The sequence below is a fragment of the Lathyrus oleraceus genome, chromosome 3 (assembly GCF_024323335.1).
Source record: "Lathyrus oleraceus cultivar Zhongwan6 chromosome 3, CAAS_Psat_ZW6_1.0, whole genome shotgun sequence".
In the NCBI taxonomy this organism is placed as follows: Eukaryota; Viridiplantae; Streptophyta; class Magnoliopsida; order Fabales; family Fabaceae; genus Lathyrus; species Lathyrus oleraceus.
The window spans coordinates 257,541,076-257,559,528 of record NC_066581.1 but is presented as its reverse complement, the minus strand read 5'-3'; positions in this window follow the sequence as shown (position 1 = coordinate 257,559,528).

Genomic DNA, 18,453 nt, shown 5'->3' with positions numbered 1-18,453 from the left:
TGCCTTTTCAGGTTTTCGACTTGCCGGGTGTACAGTTTTCCCTTTTTTATCCCTAATTTTTGCCCGAACCTTTTCATCATTTTTTTCGGTTCGCCGGGATGCCCATTTTTGCCTGGACTATTTTATTCTTTTCGTCCAGCGGGTCTCTTTTATACGAAGTATTTTTTAACTGCGTCCGCATTCACAGGGGATGGAAAATCCTCGCCATCCATGGTCGTTAACAACAAGGCTCCGCCAGAGAAAACCTTCTTGACCACGAATGGACCTTCATAATTGGGTGTCCACTTGCCCCTACGATCGTTTTAAGGAGGAAGGATCCTTTTCAGCACCATATCACCTACGTGATACACTCGAGGTCGTACCTTTCGGTCAAAAGCACGCTTCATCCGCTACTGGTATAACTGCCCATGACAGATGGTTGCCAGCCTCTTTTCCTCAATCAGGCTCAACTCTTCGTACCGGGTTCTTACCCATTCCGCCTCTTGTAACTTCACGTCCATCAGGACTCTCAAAGAGGGAATTTGAACCTCAACCGGTAGCACGGCTTCCATTCCATATACCAACGAGAAAGGCGTTGCCCCGGTAGATGTACGCACCGAAGTTCGATACCCATGCAATGCAAATGGCAACATCTCATGCCAGTCCTTATAAGTCACAACCATCTTCTGCACAATCTTCTTGATATTCTTATTGGCTGCCTCGACCGCCCCATTCATCTTCGGATGATAGGGAGAAGAATTGTGATGTTCAATCTTGAATTCCCGGCACAGTTCTGCCATCATCTTATTGTTGAGATTAGAACCATTATCAGTAATGATTCTCTCGGGAACCCCATATCTGCAAATGATGTCTCTCTTGAGAAACCTGGCAACAACCTGCTTCGTCACGTTCGCATAAGAGGCTGCTTCCACCCACTTGGTGAAGTAATCAATAGCCACTAGTATAAACCGATGCCCATTCGACGCCGTAGGCTCAATCTTCCCTATCATATCGATGCCCCACATAGCGAACGGCCATGGAGACGACATCAAACTCAACGGATTTGGAGGCACGTGCACCTTGTCAGCATAAATCTGGCATTTATGACACTTCCGCACAAAATTGAAACATTGGGCCTCAATTGTCATCCAATAATAACCTGCCCTCAGCAGCTTCTTCACCATTGCATTCCCACTGGCATAGGTACCGAACGACCCCTCATGAACCTCTTTCATCAATTGGCTTGCTTCTTTATCATCAACACATCTGAGCAAGACCCAATCAAAATTCCGCTTGTACAGAACCCCATCCTTATTCAAGTAGAACACCATGGCCAACCTCCGCAGAGTCTTTCGGTCCTTCTTAGATGCTCCCTCAGGATACTCTTGGGTTTCCAGATAGCGCTTGATATCGTAATACCACAGCTTCTCATCATCAGGCACTGTGTCAACAGCAAACACATAAGCCGGTCTATCCAGACGTCCCACCTCAACACTGGGGAACTGATTCCACCACTGCACCTTGATCAAGGCAGCCAGAGTAGCCAAAGCATCTGCCAACGGATTCTCTTCTCTCGGCACATGATGCATTTTCACCTTGGTGAAAAACGTCAACAATCTCCTCGTATAATCCCGATATGGAACTAAATGAGACTGATGCGTATACCATTTTCCGTTAACTTAGTTCACAACCAAAGCTGAATCTCCATATATAACAAGGTTCTTGATCCTCAAATCAATCGCCTCTTTAATCCCCAAGATACAAGCTTCGTATTCAGCCACGTTATTGGTGCACTAAAATGTTAGCCGGGCAGCAAAAGGAATATGGGATCCTTTCGGCGTAACCAAAACATCACCAACACCGCTACCATTCACGTTAACGGCCCCATCAAACATCAGAATCCATTCGGATTCAGGGTAAGGCCCCTCCTCCGGGATTGGTTCCTCACAATCTTTCGATTTGAGAAACATGATGTCCTCATCAGGGAATTCAAACTTCATCGGTTGATAATCCTCAATGGGTTGCTGAGCGAGGTAATCAGACAATACACTCCCCTTGATTGCTTTCTGAGAGGTATACTGGATATCATATTCTGTCAAAATCATTTGCCACCTCGCAACCCGTCCGGTCAATGCTGGCTTCTCAAATATATACTTGATTGGATCCATCTTGGAAATCAATAAAGTGGTATGAACCAACATATACTGTCTCAGTCGGCGAGCAGCCCAGACCAAAGCACAACAAGTTTTCTCGAGCAGTGAATATCTCGTTTCACAGTCGGTAAACTTTTTGCTAAGGTAGTATATGGCATGCTCTTTTCGACCAGACTCGTCATGCTGCCCCAATACACACCCCATAGACCCCTCGAGGACTGTCAAGTACAGGATTAACGGTCGTCCCTCCACAGGAGGCATCAGAATCGGAGGCTCCTGCAAATACTCTTTTATCTTTTCAAATGCCGCCTGGCAATCATTATTCCACCTGACCGTTTGATCTTTTCTTAATAACTTGAAAATTGGTTCACACGTGGCGGTTAGGTGAGATATGAATCGTGAAATGTAGTTCAATCTACCTAAGAAACCACGAACCTCCTTCTCCTTTCTCGGTTCAGGCATTTCTCTTATTGCTTTTACCTTAGCAGGATCAACCTAAATTCCTTTTTCACTTACAATGAACCCCAACAATTTACCGGACCGCACTCCGAAAGTGCACTTGTTCGGATTCAACCTCAGTCTGAATTGTCTCAGCCGGTCGAACAACTTGGCCAGATCCACCAAGTGCCCCTCTTCTGTCTGGGACTTTGCTATCATGTCATCAACATAGCATTCGATTTCATGATGAATCATATCATGAAACAAAGTCACCATGGCTCTCTGATAAGTAGCACCGGCGTTCTTGAGACCAAATGGCATCACCTTATAATAGAAAGTGCCCCATGGTGTGATGAACGTTGTTTTCTCCATATCATCTGGCGACATTTTGATTTGATTATAGCTAGAAAAGCCATCCATGAAGGAAAACACCGAGAGTTGAGCTGTATTATCTACCAACACATCAATGTGAGGTAATGGGAAATCATCTTCGGGCTAGCTCTATTCAGATCCCGGTAGTTCACACACATTCTCACCTTCCCATCTTTCTTCGGAACTGGCACAATGTTTGCAACCCAAGGCGGGTAATTAGTGACAGCTAGGAAACCAGCATCCCACTGCTTCTGCACTTCCTCTTTAATTTTCATCGCCATGTCAGGTCGAGTTCTGCGCAACTTCTGCTTCACTGGAGGACAATCTGCTCTCAACGGTAGCTTGTGCACAACAATATCGGTATCCAACCCGGGCATATCTTGATAAGACCAGGCAAAGATGTCGACATACTCTTTCAACAATGCTACCATTCTGCTCTTGACACTTTCCTCCAAAGCAGCCCCGATCTTCACCTCTTTTCTGACCTCGTCGGAACCCAGATTCACTATCTCAACGGGCTTCTCATGCGGCTGAATCACCTTCTCCTCTTGTCTCAACAATCTGGCTAATTCCCCTGGCAGTTCACAATCATCTTCGCCTTCTTCTTCGGCATGATAGATCGGATTGTCGAAGTCATATGAGGTGTAACCAAATTGTTATCAATGAGATCCGGAGAATTATTTTTCGAAGTCGGAACGAGACAAATCAAAAAGGGAAAAAAATGAAAACAAACATTGTCATTTTTATTTTTGTTTTTAAACTGCAAAAATAAATGAAAAACAGGGAACACCGTTTTTAATGTGAAAAACATCCATTTATTAATGATGCAAAATGTTGCAAAATGAAACATGAGGTGGCCCTTACAATGGACCATTACGTTTCGGGCAAAACGTATGGCTTTCATGCAAACAGAATTGAAAAACAGAAATATTACTCTTCAAGATGAGTGACAGTGATGATCTTTTTAGGCCTTCCAGTTCTGGACTTCCATCCCTGGTACGCACGGTTTTATCCAACCATCAAACTCGCAGTCACTGTCAGCCTCTTCACCTGTCGCACAGGCGTGATCCGAATCTTCAGCAATTGCACCCACCATCACCTGACCATGCGTCGGCATGGGATTAGCATTAACATTCAGTGATAGTGTAAAATTGAGGGCCTTGGAATCCACCAGGTCTTGGACAACATGCTTAAAGGCTCTACAACCCTCAATGTTATGTCCAGAGGCACCAGAATGGAATTCACACTTGGCGTTCTCATCATAATTAGGAGGCCTCTGATCTGATCTCAATGGAGCTAATATCCTCAATTGTACCATTCCGAGATCTTTCAATTTCTTCAACATAAGATCATACATCATGGGTGGCTTATCAAACTGACGATCAGTCCCTTTTCCTCTCACTTGGCATCCAGCTCTCTGTGCTCTCTGTTGAGGGAACTGATGTTGCCGTGGTACAAATTGATTACCAGCAGGGGTGGTTACCGCAGCAGTGTGCTGGTAGTAATGATCCCCACCGTATCCTCTCTGGGCATACACAGCACTCGCGCCATCCTCCTTCTTATGCTGACCATTACCAAAGGATTTCTTCGATCCAGACGACGAAGCGTTTCCTTGTATTTTCCCCTTCTTCAGCCAGTCTTCAATCCTCCCCACCTTCTCGGCAATTGCTTTCTGCCCCAAGGCGAACTCTTGCATGACATTGATCAACTCTCCCATCTTCTCTTTCAATTCGAGAATGTATGTGTTGGGTGGATTCATCATTCCTATGTCAATCAAACATGTTAGAAACTGACACCTGCAAAATAGAAGACAATTATTATGACTCACACATGCATGCAATGTCTATCCGTATGAGGAACACCCTGTCTTTCGATCCTGGTTTCATCGAGACAGATAATAATTCAGCAACAACATTCTAACATCAATCGTCTGGTTTTGCCATACAGAGCAGGAAGTTATGATTTAGCAAAGATATCACCCAACCATGTGTTTGTTGTGAGTGTGCACAGATAAGCAAATAAAGCTTGAAGATCAATCACTGAATGATAATAACCACTGTATACCAAAAGTGCACTACAAGTGCAAAAGTCATACATCAGGCTGATACAAGTCAAATTATAATTCTCCAGAATCAGAAAGAAAATACAAGCAAGTGAATTCCGTCAACAGGCCTGACGATAATTCACACAAATGATAACAAATGCGACAAAAGTCTAAGCTGAAGAAGGTCCTACAGACGGTTCTGCATCATCAACCATCCTGGTGAACTTCACAGCAAACCTGAGCTCAGTGTTCTCCTGCTGCAATCTCCCTATCTCCTTCTGGTGAATCTTCATCTGTCGGAAATAATGATCCCTCTCAGCAAGATAATGATCTCTCTCAGCAATGATCTTCGTGTTCTCTGCTTCCTTAATCTTCAACTTTGCCTCCCACTCAGCAATAAAGGCTCTAACTCGGGTATCTCTCTGATTCTTCACAAGGACCTGTCTCCTCTTCTCATCTTCAATATCCCTCAAGGCTCTGGCTAGCTTCTCCTTAGTGATGTCGTGCTCTTTTGTAGACGACTCCAATGCTTGGCTGACCTTGCTATAATAAGCGGTGTCTATCTCAAAGCGCTTCACCACGAGAGCATGTCTCTTATCCTGATCTTCCATTCTCCCTTTGATCTCCTGATTAGCCATCTGAATCCTAGCAACACTCATCTCCAATTCAGTCTTCTCTACGTGCAGCTGATCTCTGGCTTTCTTCATCTCAAGGAACTCTTCCATGCTGACAGAAGAACGCGGCCCCTCAATCAAAGGACACCAAGGATCACCTCCAGGAAATGGTAGATGCGTGAGTTCAATCCTCTTCCTAAGCCAACCATCAAATGGAGGAAAAGACCTGTTGTTAACCTTACCAAAAGGAACCTTGCCCTTCCTCTGAATGTTACGCCATGCCCCAGACACTTGCCTCAACCGTGACAGATTACCCTCAGCCGGGAAGTAGAGAGACTCCTGAATCTCACGCTCGAGAGGAGGAACCTCCATAGCAAACCCCATTTGTCTCCTAAGAAGCGTTGGATTGTAATTAATGCAACCCTGAACTCCTATGAGAGGCACATTGGGAAGCCTCCCACAACTGTAGATGAAATCTCATCCGGCCACACCATTGTGAGTCCAAGCTATGTCCTTGGCCCGCAAACCCATCAACCTGACTGACCACTTGACATTAGGATCAAGAGTGACAAAGGCACCTCTGGAAGGCAAATACCCCATAAACCACTTATGCAGCAACTGAGCACAACATCGGATCAATCCCCCACGCCGCTTCTCGTTCCAATTATGGACCGAGTAATAGACATCTCCAACCAAAGTAGGAACAGGATTCCTCTGTATAAACAATCCGATGGCATTAATGTCCACAAAGTTCTTCTGGTTAGGAAACATAATAATCCCATAAATGCTCACAGCAATCAAGGCACAGACAGTCCTCCAATTACCCACAGCAGCACGTTCCTTGGTTTTAGCCTCCAAGAAACTCAGATGAAAACCAGGCAACTTTCCCTTCTCCTTCAAACCCCCCTTAATCACCTCCGGGCTCAAATAAAGAGCACGAGAAATCTCAGCAGCACCAGGTTCCCCCTTAGTGGCATAGAAAGGAATCTGATCTCTGATCTGAATACCCAGGATGCTAGCATAATCCTCCATCAAGGGTCCCAACAAGTAATCCGGGAAAACGAAACATCTCAAGCCCGGGTCATAAAACTGGAGAAGAGTATGAATGGCGCTCCTTTCACTGTTTGTGAGCCTGAAAACCAACTTCAGAATACCACCGTATGCCTCACGGAACATCCCCACATGGTCGGGTGTAATCAATGTTATCATATCTCTCAGCACTCCAATCTCTGGGTCGAAGAAACTATAGACAACATCGTCCTTCAAACCGGTCCTCATGTCTGGAACAAAGAAGTCTCTCAACCAGGATCTCGATCAAGAATGTCCCTGCATATGGATAAACATGAGTTAGATGCAGATAAATGCAAAATGTGAATGATGCTGATGTATGAATGCAATGCATTGTGCCATCCTCCAAGTCATCTGAACATCTGTTGCACTGAAGCCTTGATCTCTGAACTGATCACAACCATCTGCGGTACTGAGCAATCATAAGTCCAACTCGGGAGTTCCGAAATAAACGGAACTGAAAGGTACATCACCATCATCACCAGAGATTCTCTGAACATATAACCATAAGACCCTCTGAACCAGCCCGAGGAATCCTGAAATAAACAGATCCCCACTGATAAATACCGCGGACAGAACTCCGGCGTCTCGGAAACAAATCCATAAATCCGACTTATAAATAGGTCTCTGATCAAATACCGGAACCATTAGTCACCACCAAAGTCACCATCAGGACATGCATCTGTAAGAATCAACCCTCCCCTCACAGGTAAATTCTAATCAGGTCATCCTAAGGCGGATAATGGTCTCGACAATCGGGCAAAGATACTCAACGGGTTTGCCCTTTCGGGTGTGCCGTTGCAGCTCTCTTAAGATCGTCTAAACCAAAGATCCGGGAAAGAACGGTCACCGAAGTCAACAGCTCTAAAGAGATAACCCAACCAAAGTGGAATACCCCACTAAGGAAGAGCTCACTCAGAAGAACCTCGTCCGACTTGTGGTATGTCACGTCGCAACATCATGCTGATAAAGCAAGTGAGGAAACGTGAGACCACACTAATCCTAGGTGTATACTCGGGCTTGGGTTTTAGCCCCTCTCAGAACACCCCCCCCCCCCCAAATCATAGGAACCAACCTGTACAGAGGACAACAACATGATAGTATGATGCATGCAAATATTTATGCAAATATATACACAACATAATAATCATAAATGCAATAAATAGAGCAACACAAGCAACCTAACTATCCTAGAGAATGCTAGGAGAGACTCGCTTAGGGAAGATGGACCAGCAAAAGGTCAACTTCTATGGTCCCCAGCAGAGTCGCCAGCTGTCGCATCCGCGAAAAACAACCGGCGGACTAAAACAAAATAAACAGAGCCGCCACCGTGCGTTATTTATCCCAAAGAGGGAAAGGAAACGCTCGAAGTAAACCTGGAAAAGACATGGTCTCGCGACCAAAGAGAGATGGGATCGGGAGTCGGTTATGCGAAGGGAAGGTATTAGCACCCCTACGCATCCGTCGTACTCGACGGGATCCACGCTCAAAAGGAAAGAAGAAAGGTTGCTAAACACTTCTCAAAAGAATGCACACACACACTGGAAACAAAACAGGTGGGAGAAAAGAGAAACGGGCTCGCTAGGATATCGCATCCTATGCCTACGTATCTCATCTGGAATGAGAATCAGAGCTACCGTAGTTCGGCTCACGCACGCCGAAACAAAACACACGCATAGACGCTGAGACGTCAAAACAAACACACAAACAGGCAAACATGGAAACCGAATGCCAATCGTTGGACTTACATCAGACTCCGAACCAACAAACACACATAGGAAACCAACTGCCAATCGCTGGACTTACGTCAGACTCCACACAAACAAATGCCAATAGGATACGGAATGCCAATCGCTGGTCTTACATCCATCTCCTAACACACAAGGGGGTAACAAATAGACAAGTTAATAGGGAGTCGGGAACTCGAGCCTAATAACTGTCAAGCAAACGCACACAAAAAGAAAAAAGGGTGCCCGGAGAGATCTCGTACAACCTCCTGCCTACGTACCTCATCTGGAATGAGGATCAGGGCAACGTAGTTCCCCTGAACAGGGGAGAAACTTTCTCCTAACCAGAGACTGGGAAATGACAAACTAGAAGGGAGACTGACTCGAGCCTAATAGTTATCATGTATTCCACAATGGTCCTAGGTTGAGGTTTCTATCTAACTTGCACAGGCAGCAAGCTATCCTAAACAGGCAAAGCAAAGCAATCATACACACAATTAGCACACACTATATACAAACAGATGGGCCCACACAAGGTTAGGCTTTAGTCAAGGGGTCATGTCAACCTCGACAAACAAGCCACTGTATTAGGGTGATGTTAGCTCTTAACCCTAACATTGAGAGTTAGGGTGAAGCAGATGAAATGGGAAGTGAGGGTAAGACCTCACAGCTCTTATCCCTGGCCTGGGAGAGCTTCAGACAAATGAAAGTGGGAGTTCAGAAAGCTGGAACTCTTCTCCACATATGACTGACTCAACAAAGATCTTGGGTTAATATCCACAATGCATCAACACAAGGTGTGTGAGCAAAGTGGATGACACACTGAATAGCAGGGGATGGGCTGCACATCCCTTGTATCTGCCAATGCCTCTTCACTTAGGAGGTCTTTGATATGTACAAGGACAAAGATAAACAAACACAAGCATTGCCTCTTAAGGAGGACTTCAGACAGGTGCCTGCCCAAGTAACAGGATAGGTCTTCCAGACTACATGGAGTCAGAGGATTATACCTCAATGCTTAAGCTACCAAGCAAAGCAAAAGCAAGTTCAAGAGAACTATGAGCAACTAATGTACCTGAAAACAATCTAACTCAGTCAGTATACAATTCACAAAGTCAAACAGACAGTTAATAGTCAACAGTCAACAGACATAGTCAAACAGACAATGCAACAAGGTGCAAAGCACAAGCTCAACTCAAATGAGATAAGAGCCACCTACAAAATAACTCAAGATTAGCCAATCATTAACCAAATAATCCAACTCAAGCAATGTGAATCAATCGCCTCATGGCCATATGCTTCTTATCCTGAAAACAAAGCTCAAACATAAGCACAAACCACTAGGACAAGGCCTAGGGTCAAAGAGGGAGAAATAATTCAAAACAGAACATGAAAATTGGCATAAATCAACTTCAATCAAACAAGAACCTAATCCAAAAGGTCTCATATCAATAGCATCCACCAAATTCATTTCACAAGTCAAATAAGGCAAGGCATGCAAGTTGGAAAGCTCATTGAAGCAACAGAATGAACAAATCCACATTAATTCAAAAATGATTCCATAAATCTCAAGAAAAATCATGGCTAGACAGAACTCATCACATGATCAACACACCAAAAATCAAGGCATTTGGACAAGTTTAAGCAAGGCAATCAAATTCCACAAGGCAAGGTAAGAACAAACAAGCTCAATTGAGACACAATTTGGTACATCAACTTAGCACAAGCCTAAAACAGAATTTACAAATGATAAATGCCTCAAACCAAAGCCACAATAAACTTCAAAGTGTCTAGAAACAATGTGCAAAATTTTACATTCATAGGATAAACAACCATTATTTCACGAATCATTGAAGTTCATGACTATTCAAAAGTCCACAAATGATCATCCAGCAAGAAAAATACCAAACAAATCAGAAATCAATCCAAAAATTCCACAAAAATTCATGAGCATTCACAACATTCATATCAAGCATTATACAAAAAATCATGTCATTTGGCATTTATTTGGCATGGAAAAGAAAATCATCAAATTGAGCAAGCAAAGGTGTGACACACATTGTCACACCTACATTAACCAGATCATATCTCAACAACCATAAATGCTAAAAATGCAAACTCAACACCAAAAGGTCCCTAAAGATGCCTAGTTTAAGCATGCAAAGTTTCAAAGGCATTGGATTAAATCTTATCATTTCACAAAGCATATGGCAAGCAAGGTCAAGAAAACACACATATTAACAAACCCTAAGGCAAAACATTTTTCAACCGTGCACAATTTCTGGAAAAATAGCCAAAAAATACTAGATATGATGAGGAACGAAATTCAAAAAACCACACATCATTTGGATGATTAGTTATTGACTTATGAATTTTTGAAGTGAATGAAAAATAGAAAAAAGCACATGAAAGCATGGTATGAATGGATGAAGAGAAATGGAATAAAATACAATGCATATTGGAAAAGTGACCAAGGCTGGAATCGAACCGTGCCAAGATTTGAATGAGCGCGCCTAGTTAAGTGAAACGCACCGTTTCACTTAACTGATGTGGCAAAGGCAAGCGCTCTTGTCCAATCATTATGCCAAGCCAGCAACACGTTGGACCAATGCATGGCTATTAACACAAAGACTCATGCACAACGCGCCAGAATGGATCAAACACGGCCTGGACATGAAAACCCTACCTTCTTCATACAGTTCATCACATTCATATGCTCAAGAACACAAATGTCCAGGAATTCAAAATGAACATATCACTGGATTCATCTTTCAACATACATCAAGGATCGAGGCTTGGTTTATTCTAATTCATCCTATGTTCAAAGATTCGAGCAAGAGAAGTTTCATGTGTCAAACTTAAAATCAACATAACTACCTCATTTCTCCATGAAAATCAATGATCTAAAGTTCAGAGTAATCACCAATGAAGGATCTACAACATGCATATAATAATTTCATGAACCATGAGAGTCGAATTCTGACCTTCAAGGAGAAACAGAAGTGGAATCGGTTGATTTAGGTCCTGAAAAGCAGAAACAGATGCTCCTCAATGCTTAGGTGGATGAATGGATGAAGAATTGGATGTTAATCGTGCTTGATCTTGCTTGAATCTCCAACTGCCATTGAGGGATGTGAACTTCAACAGCTTCGAATTTGCATGAAACTTGATGGATCTTGCTTCCTCAATGCTCAATTATGCTTCTAAATCATGAATCAATCAAGAACAAGGCAATGTATGTAGAGAAAATTGAAGAAAAAGTGAGAGAACCAAGTGAAGCAAATTTTCAGATCTAAGAATTATGATGTGTTAATCATGAATTCTGTTATGCTTTACCTTTTATATGATGTACTAATCACATCCTTAATCATGCTTAACCATGTGATAAGTGGATTAGTGAAAATGAAGTGTTTTGGCCAATTTGCAAATTCACCTTATACATGTAATGACCAATGGAACACTGCACGTTTCTGCTTGGAAATGCACTTCAAATGCTATTTTGAACCAAATGCAAGTGGTGGGAAGTGAAAGCAATGCACCATTTTCAAATTTGGAATTTCCCTCCAAAATTCAAATGAAAAGTCAAATATTTTTGTGATCAAAATGCATGGCTTATGATGCATGAATTGGATAATGCATGTCAAGAGAGAAATGTTGCAAAAAGAACCATCTCATTTGGCCTTATGGTTAAAAAGTTATGCATGTTTGAAGTTCAAATTCATTTGGCAATGATTGATCCATATCTTTTCAACCATACATGAGAAATTCATGTTCTTGGACTTTTTGGAAATGGGAGAACCAGATCTTCAACTTTCATGTTGGACAAAATTTCATTTGAAGCAGTTTTGATGATGTAATCTTGAGGAGAAAACCTTTCCATTTTTGGCAATTTTGAATTACAAGTCACTTTCTATTTTTGGAAAGTTTTGTCCTGACTTTATTTTCTTCAATGTTGATGTTTGAAATGTCAAGTGAGACTTGTTTGAACATGAATGAGGCCTCTCTAACCATCTCCCACCTTCAAATCCATGGTTGAATGCACAGTTGACTTTTGCAATTGATAGATGACTTGGTCATGCACAGATGAATTTGAGCCTCAATCTTCTGATGAAATGGCTCCCAGATGAAACCTTAGCTTATACAAGCTCATTAAAACCATATGATGATCCCCTATCTCCATTAAAACCTCATCTCCTTAACAAACCCTGATAGGCACAATACAACTGATTAGGGTTGACTAGAGGTCAAAACCCTAATCCCAATGCACATGATCAGGAACAATGAACCTCTTGGTGATGATAAGACCATGATAATGGTGATGTACCATTGCAACCAAGATAATGATCAATCTCCTTGAGGAACCAAGAAACCCTAATTGAAGCACAAACCCTCAGATGATTGGTGATCAATTCATGAAACCCTTAAGCTTGAATCTTTTAACCTCTCTATCTTCTGATAAAGACTTAGGAGGATGACTTGCTCAGTGTTTCCACATGATATGCAAATATGCAATTACTAATTTCCTACAAGATGAAATTCAATATGCTAAGCTAGTCCCAAGAGAGGAGGGCAAATTTTGAGGTGTTACACAATGAGATCTCAATCGTTGGTGGTGCGGTTCAAACTTCATAACATAAATGATCACCATGTTCATCTTTCTTGATGGGTATATAAAAAGTCCTAAGGTTACCATATTCTCCTTTTTGCCTTTAGTGCATCTTTGAAAGTTATCCTCTTACGTCTGCAACCTTCAATATCTTCGCCAGTTTTTTCCCATTGGCCACTAATTTGTGATTATGCCACCTCTTTTGGTAAAACATACAACATTTAGGTTTTGAAGTTCATATTTTTAAGGTAATGCTTAAGTTTGAACTTTCTCTTATTTTCACACTTACTTTAATAGGTTTTCTAGAGAGTTATGGGTTTTTAGTCTTTTTGGGTTTCATATTTTAGTGAATTCCTTTGCTATATATAACTTTGGTGGGGCGTAACTTTTGTCTTTGTGTCGATCATGTGTTTTTCTTATGATTATTTATTCAATGCGTTCGACAACTTTTTTATACATGGACAACTCTGAATTTAAAGATCAGAGGGCGTCAAGGAACAACTCTGCAATGTGACTAGATCAAGAGACATTGGACATTATTTTTGCCTTTGTAGGTGAAGGCGGCCTAGACGATACTTTTATTGAAGTGGTTCCTTCTTAAAATTGGGAAGTGTTTCCTCTCAAAGAGGATAAGACGATTTATAGCAAGTGTGACGGGTGTGTCATCACTCTCTATGAATACTTGTTTTATTTGATATGTTTCCAACTTCTCTCCAACAACTTTGAAGTGGGAATTCTAAACCATCTCGTAATTATGGAACTATATTCTTGAATTGTATTCAAGTGTAAGAGAAGATCAAAATTGATATATCTTATAACTCAAGCCAAGTTGACAAGATTATTCAAATTTGAAATCATAATTTGTATTGATCATCAAGTGTGTGGTGACATTTATTTGTAGTATAAAGTAATGTGACTTCTAAGTATCGTAAAAAAAATCTGTGTGCTTTCTTGTTTTATGTGACCATTAAGTTGTTGGTGATTATTGTAAAAAGGTCATTTGAATTGGTTTGATTCAAAGTCCACCATAGTTGTTGGTGTTATTGGAAATCAAGGAAGTGACGTGCTTCTTTGTCATTGTTAGAATATTGTTGGAAAAGTCTTGGTGTGAGGCTTGTACAAATATCTAATAAAAATGAAACCTCTCACAGAATATGAGGGGATTAGATGTACCCTGGATTGATAAGGGAAACTAGTATAACTCTATGTGTTAATTTACTTTAATGCATCTATTTTTCTACATATCACTTATATATCTTAAACCAGAAAAATAAATTCATCGCTTCATTACTCATAAAACCAATCAAAGTAAACCATAAATTTCTTAAGTAAATTTTTTGTTAATGTCTCTCTAAAAATCATTAAACCTAATTCACCCCTCTTAGATTGTGCACTCTAATACTTACAATTGACATCAGAGTAGGTTATAAGTAACATATTCCTAAAGATCCAGAAATGGCTTTCGCAAATTCGATTTTTATTTAAGGTATAAGAGTCACAAGGTATAATAGTCATAAGGTGTACTCTAACTTAACTCATCTGCTCACCGACTCAACTACGAACATGTAAGACCAATACAAAACATCACTCATTTTATTCACCAAATTCTAGCACATCAACTCAACTCACCACACTCATCAACAATCATCAAAGTCACAAAAAATTGAATCAAACAACTCACTTTACACATTTAAAACATCTGATTCTCATCCTTACACACACATATAACCTTTAAGGCATTACTATGAGGTAGTACTATACATCATTTGTCGAACGCTTCAAACTACATCGCAATCGAAGTTACAAAACTCACGTTACACGCAAAATAGAAATTCTCATACGAACTTCTAGAGGTTTGCTACACCCCCCGTAGAAACCATTACGACCCATAGTGGCTGACTCGTTCTCTCCCCATGCTTGTTGCCAATCTAGTATAATAACCAAATGGATGCTACGACTATCTGTAACAGCTGCTACGACCCGTAACAACTTCCAGGAGCATTTTCACTCTTCGCGATTTTGTGGAAATTCTTTGATTTTTCAACATTGCATAAAGACCCCAAACCCCAAAATTTGACTTCCAACAACCCAAAAACACATAGTAACTAATGGTATTCAAATCACATGACAATTTAACACTTCATAACACCGAATCAACATTATCACATCAATGCATCATGCTTTTTTCATTAAGACATAACCTAAACATACAAACTACACCATCTCTAATTTTATCATGGCATCTAATCATACAAAAATTCACATAAAAAACATATATTAACAAGTCAAAACATTGAATTAATAATAGCAAGCTAATGGGTCTTACACAAACCCCTTCAAGGTCCAAATTTACAACAATGGTGGAAAAGGAAGAAGAAAAGCAAAAAGGAAAAGGATCCCTTTCTATACCACATACTTTAACACCCATAGATAAATAATTCTCCCCTTACCTCGATTCGTGAAAAAGTTTGAATCTTGATGATTGAAACTCCTTTCCTTCACTCTTGCTCTACTAGGGATTTTCTTTCCTCTTTTTCTTTTTTTCTCCCAATTTCACGTACTTCACTTTCTCTTCTTCTTTTTTCTTTCTTTCTATTTTATAATAAAATAAAAATCAAATTCTAATTGGTTCCCACTGTCACCCTCACTCTTTATTAATTCCACTTACCTCCTTAATTAACCATTACTTTATATTTTCCTCCCAAATCCACTTATTCACATTCTCCACACTAATTTTCTAATATTCTTAACTAACTACAATTTCTAATAATTCTATCAAAAATCCAATAATTCCAAATAATATTAATTAAATAAAATAAAGCACTCTAACATTCAATTAAAATAACATGAAACATTTTTAACTCAATTAAAATATTAAAAATCAAAATTGGGGTGTTATAATGACCACAATGTCGTCGTTGTGAGGATGAACGTCAAATAAATCTTCCTCTATGAAGACAATCACGACTTCTGGTGCTTTCGTATCCTTGACCTATGGAGGTCTTCCACGCTTAAGACTTGACACGTGTATATCCCGCAGGAGGAGGTGGTCTTACCTCCCCTAGCTAATCCTCATGTTATGGTATTAAGCATGTGACATACCACCTTTGCCTTAGGATGCTTCTTTGGATTTTCTTGGCCATGGACTTCTGGCATCTTCTCGCCCACACGGGTTACGTTGTTCCGCCTGGTTGGAGGAGTCACCATTCACATACTTCTTAAGGTGACCCTATTGTATCAACTTTTCTATTTCCTTATTTAACTGGTAACAATCGTCAGTATGATGTCCTTTTACCCTATGGAACTTACACCAGCTTTAAGGCTCATTGTTGATTCTAAGTGTTGGCAACAATTTTGGTAAAACAAAGAGTGTTCACAAGATGTTATGTGTGATGTCTTAACATGAGATATCCTATGTACCTGCTGGAGTTCAAGAACATGTGCATGCAGGATTGTTTCAGAATGCCATATACAATGACAAGGCTTCTGATATTGGATGTACCTGCTGGAGCTTAAATGAAAGACATGTTCATGCAGGATTGTTTCAGATGACATACACAATGTCATGACATCTGATGTGGATGTACCTGCTGGAAGTTATAAAAGGAATTATTGGATTATGTAGGATTTTTCCAGGATGTCAGACCCGATGTCATGACATCCTGTACACAGAACATTCAGTATGAATGTCTGGTGTTTTGTGATTGCACAATTAATGGCAATCTTTGTATGATTGAAGATATGGCTAGCTGGCGCATTCAATCATGGATTACAACCAAATTTACTTATTTTCCAAGGATATCTATACAGCTGTTATAAAAAGATTTGATTGGAAAATAGATTTAGGGTTTTCAAGATGTCTAAGCCCAGCTGGATGCTTCTATAAAAAGGGACTTAGAAAACCTGTTTGAATACACAACCAAGACTGAGCGAAATACAGAGAGAGAGCTAGGGTTTGTGTCTGTTTAGTCGTAAGACTTGTAGGTCATTCAAGTCATCCATTGATGATTGAATTGGACTGATTTGTGGTTGTAATTTGTCACTCTAAAGCTGTTAAGCAAGAGTGTGTGTCTTCTTGATAAAAGCTTTGAAGAAAGATCAAGAGTGTGTCTTCTTGATTGAAACTGTGAAGTAAAATCAAGAGTGTGTAATTGAAAAGTATTTTCTTTTCACAAGGGATTGTTGTTTAAAATCACTGGTGTGTGATTGTAGGGAAGTGAGTGGGTTCTCATATCTAAGAGTGCTTAGGTAGAAGTTGCACGGGTAGAGATTAGGTGATAAAGACTGTAACTTGTTGAAGTGTACAGAGAGTCTTTGAACTAATTCTATTTTAGTGAATTTCCTTCCTGGCTTGGTAGCCCCCAGACGTAGGTGAGTTGCACCGAACTGGGTTAACAATTGCTTGTGTTATTTGTTTTACCATTCTGTATTGTTTTATCCATTGTGTGTTAACAGATATTAGTGTCGTAACATTGCCTTCGACATCTTATATCTGATACCAGAATTTCACTCATATTCCATCACCTAGGACCTGGGGGTAGGTGGTGTTGGGATGTTGTGCAAATGGAGTACCTTGCGCAAGATCTATTCTCGGCAGGCGTTCAAAGATGTGAAACTCTATGTCGCCTTCCCAACCCTTTTGAACATGGATTTATCATTTACGGGCAAGGTTTAAATGTTTTTTCCTTTAAAGACAATAGCTCTCGGCGCTAAGAACTTTCTTTTGACATCCAATGCCTTCTTTTCAGCATTAGTTTCTCCTCCTTTGAGGTAGCCCTCCGCCCTAGCGACTACCTCAGGTAGCGTGAGCATTGGCTTTTGGGCGAGGCATTCATTGAAGTGTCCTCGCTTTGAGTCCATTTTGGAATGCCCCCACAAATATTTATTGATTCAGAGGCACAATCTTGATGGTGGCCGAAGCGGGCTAGATAGTCCCACAATGATTCTGATTGACCGTGACGCGTGTTGAACAGGCTTGTGGTGAACATCTTCCCGTGGAGACTGAAGGCGAACTTGTGTACTAACTTTCTCACCAATTTCTGATAGTTATTAATAGAGGCACGAGGAAGGCCCATGTACCATCTGATGGTGGCTTCCAACGTCCGGTGGTGGCGTCATAATTTGTCAATGACTACTTGTATACTTGCCATGACCTTGACATCGCCTGTATCACTAGTACCCCTAAGAGTAGGGAATGAAACTCTTATGTTCACCATGGATGATAAAAGTTATGCGCGGGAGTTAAGGGTACAACAAAGAAAGTGACAGTTGTTAAAAAGAGGTGTGACCCAAGTTAGTTTTATCGAGTCTCATGGTGTGCGCCAATGTACTACCCAAGTGTGCGTATCCCACCCGACGAGGACATGAAGACTCTCAAAGGCCATAGTAGGAATATTATAGATTTAAGGGGTGATGGTTAGCTCACGACGACGAGTAGCCCTATGCGGTGGTT